This window comes from Rhinoraja longicauda, chromosome 2 (assembly GCF_053455715.1).
Source record: "Rhinoraja longicauda isolate Sanriku21f chromosome 2, sRhiLon1.1, whole genome shotgun sequence".
Classification (NCBI taxonomy): domain Eukaryota; kingdom Metazoa; phylum Chordata; class Chondrichthyes; order Rajiformes; family Arhynchobatidae; genus Rhinoraja; species Rhinoraja longicauda.
This window is the reverse complement of record NC_135954.1, coordinates 85,007,564-85,011,045: the sequence shown is the minus strand read 5'-3', so window position 1 is coordinate 85,011,045 and position 3,482 is coordinate 85,007,564. Positions and strand designations below refer to the sequence as shown.

The 3,482-nt window shown below is 40.6% G+C and overlaps 1 protein-coding gene across 2 annotated transcripts in view; it reads left to right on the top strand.

Moving 5' to 3' along the window:
* Positions 1-1,334, top strand: part of LOC144606282 (glycoprotein-N-acetylgalactosamine 3-beta-galactosyltransferase 1-like) — a 30,026-nt gene extending 28,692 nt beyond the window's left edge. For both annotated transcript variants that reach the window (XM_078422224.1, XM_078422232.1), the window contains exon 5: positions 1-1,334. This exon is cut by the window's left edge and continues 747 nt beyond it. The gene's annotated coding sequence lies outside the window, so the exon portion shown is untranslated.
* The last annotated feature ends 2,148 nt before the right edge of the window (positions 1,335-3,482 follow it).

Genomic DNA, 3,482 nt, shown 5'->3' with positions numbered 1-3,482 from the left:
GCAGGGCTGTGGAGTCGATACCCAAAACATCCGACTCCTTGATTTCTTGTGTCTCCGACTCCAGCAGCACCAAAATTGCTCCAACTCAACGACTCCGACTCAACAGCCCTGCCAGAGAAAATTATTTTTAAAAGTGCAGTAAGCATTAGTGATAGATTACTTCAATTAGTTTATTAAATCATAAAGCTTCCTAGTATCCTGCAATATAGAAAATTATAAGAGTCATGTTTGATAATCTTTACACAGAGCATAGCATAAGAACAGGCCCTTTGGCCCACACTATCTGCCAATTATTCAAACGATTCCCATATGCCTGCCCATGGTTCATATCCCTCCGTCTCTTGCCTGTTCGTGTGCCTGCCTAAATGCTTCTTAAATGTTGTTAGAATTTATCCTTTCACCACCTGGAAGTGCATCCAGGTTCCAAACACTGTGGAAAATTTAAACATGGCTTGGCTCACAAATCCCCTTTAAAATGTCCCCCTCTCATCTTTCATCCATGCCCTCGATCATTTAACATTTCCACCCTGGGAAAAAGACGACTATTTATCCCATCCATGCTTTGCATAATTTTACATGTTTCTCTCACAGTGCTCCTGATCCTCCAATCCAGAGAAATCAATCCAAGTTGGTCCAACCTCTCTTTACAGCTAATACTCTTTAATCCAGGCAACATCTGCAATCTTTTGCACCCACCCCAAATCCTCCAAATCCTTCCTGCAATGGGGTGATGAGAATTGTAGAAATTATGATGAATGTGGCATAACCAAATTTTTAATACAATTGCAAGATGACTTGCCAACTTGTATACTCAATGGCCCAACAAATGAAGGCATGAATACATTACACCTTTTTTGCCTTATCTACTTGCGTTGCCAATTTCAGGGGGCTATGGATTTGCATGCCAAGGCACATCAATGCTGTGAAAGATCCTGCCATTTATTTTCTTTGCTTCTTACATTTAAGCTCCCAAAGTGCCACATCTCAAACTTGTATAGATTAAACTCCATCTGCCATTTCTCTGCCCACATTTCCCAACTGATTTATATCCTGGTGTATCCTTTGACAACCTTCCTCACTATTTACAACTCTGCCAAGTTTTGTGTTGTCTGCCAATTTACTAATCAGCGCATTCATCTAGAAATTGCACCCAGGTTACAGTGAGAATTGGTATTTTTAGTTGAGAGCTAGCAACTTAAACTAATGAAGTGTTTCTATTTTTTTCTTTGAGGATAAAAAATATTTGTACTATCTGTGGTAAGTTTTGGATGAAATTGAATTATTTGAATTTGTTTGCATTTATATGATGATTACATTCTTTATCATGAATCTTTCTGTGAATCACTTTAAATGTTTTAATTTTAATAAAGTTAAGTGATGTTTACCTATTACGATTTGCTTCAGAGTAACCTTGTTGAGATGCACCTGGGGTTTTCCCACGAACTGTATGCTTGTTTATTAGCTGTTGGCATGTTTCAGAGATCTTAGCTTTCCTCCCACACTCCAAAGACGTACAGGTATGTAGGTTAACTGGTTTGGTAAATGTAAAAAAATGGTACCTAATGGGTATAGTGTTAATCTGCGGGATCGCTGGTCGGCGCGGACCCAGTAGGCCGCAAGGGCCTGTTTCCGCGCTCTATCTCTAAACTAAACTAAACTAAAAAAGCTGCACAAAGCTTGGAAACCAAGAACAAACTATTTCCACCCACCCATCCTTATTTGATAAAGGCAGGGAGTTTATCCTGAAAATACACATCTTGATTAGCGGAAAATCTGGGCTCAAAGTCTACGTTTTGTCATTATATGCCCGGAAGTAACATTTAAGAACATAAAAAGAACATTTAACCCTATTAGTTAGTAGAAACAAGGAACCATCTGAAGAAGGATCCTGCCCCAAAAAGTCACCTATCCATGTTCTACAGTATGCTGCCTGAGTCACTTTTTTTCTTACTTTATTCGGTAGGTTCTCTCATCAATTTTCTGGTCAGGTGTTGCCATGAAAAGAACAGGTAAAACTGATTACAAAAGGTTATGATGATAAGATCAAGTAACTACTGTATGTGTTTGACATGAATCTATAAGGGAAGAGCCTAGCATTGCGTTGTCTACTCGTTTCACAAGAAAAGTTCACAGGTGACTTTCTAAGAGTTTTCAAAGATAAGTAAGCAGTTAAACAGCTTGCTTAGCAATGCTCAGATTTTTTCACCAATATGTTTAGCACCCACTATGAAAAGTGAATAAGATTAAGTAAGAAGATGGATAAGCCGTTCAGCACCTCCAATCCAGTTCACCATTCAATTTAATCAAATTAATCTACCCAATCATGGTTCCATGATAATAACGACACAAATTATGTTGTGCAAACAACAAAAGACTGAAGGAATTCAACAAGCCAGACAGCATCTGTAGAGGGAATGGACAGATGACGTTTTGAATAGGGACCCTTCTTTAAACTGATAGAGTAGGGAGGACGAAAACTGGAAAAGGGATGGGAAAGGGAAATATAGGACTAGGGACGGGATATTAAGGAGGGAATCAGGTTGTTGGAAGATGGTGGGAGAAATATGTGCACCCCATGGTGGCAGGGAAAGAGGGGACTTGAGGGAGGTATTACTTTAAATTGGAGAATTCAATGTTCATACTATTGAATTGCAAGCTCCCCAAACAGAATATGAGGTGCTGTTCATCTAGTTGGCCTCACTCTGGAAATAGAGGACATCGAGGGCAAAAAATATGGGAATGGGAAGGGGAGTTAAATTGGTTAGCACCCAAGAACTCCAACAGGCCTTGACGGACAGAGTAGATATGTTTGATGAATCAGTCATCTAGCCTACGTTTGGATCCGCTGAAATAAAGTAGGCCACATTGGAAGCACCGAATGTAATAGATGAGGTTGGAATAAACCTCTGTCTCACCTGGAAGGGCTGCTGAGGTGCATTTGGTGCTTCCTTTGCATTGGCGAGCCCAAGCATAGACGAGGTTCTGTTTCACCAAATGCTTGCTCTCTGTCCGCCAATGCCTGCTGGAGCTCATGGTTGCTAATGATTTTAACTCTCCTTCCCATTCACATACTGACCTTTTAGTTCCTCCATTGCCAGAGTGAGACCACATGCAAATTGAAAGAACACCCGTTATATTCTGCTTCGGTAGATTCAAACCCAATGGTATGAGCATTGAATTCTCCAATTTTAAGTAATATTCCCCCCCTACCCCTCCCCCCAACTTTCCCCTGGACCCCATCCACCCTGCGCACATAGTTTTCCCACCACTCTGGTCATTCTGTTCCTTTCCCTTCCTCTGTATGCTCATCTCTTACCCTGAGTTCCATATTTCCTTTTTGTTTCCCTACCCCCTGTCCCATTCCACCCATATCGCTCCTGGTTTTATATTTGACTCGTTTTCATCTTTCGTTTTCACTCCTGCTCTTCTTTGGTTATCTGACACCCTTTTGTCTCCTTTTCATCTCTAGCCTTTTGCCATTT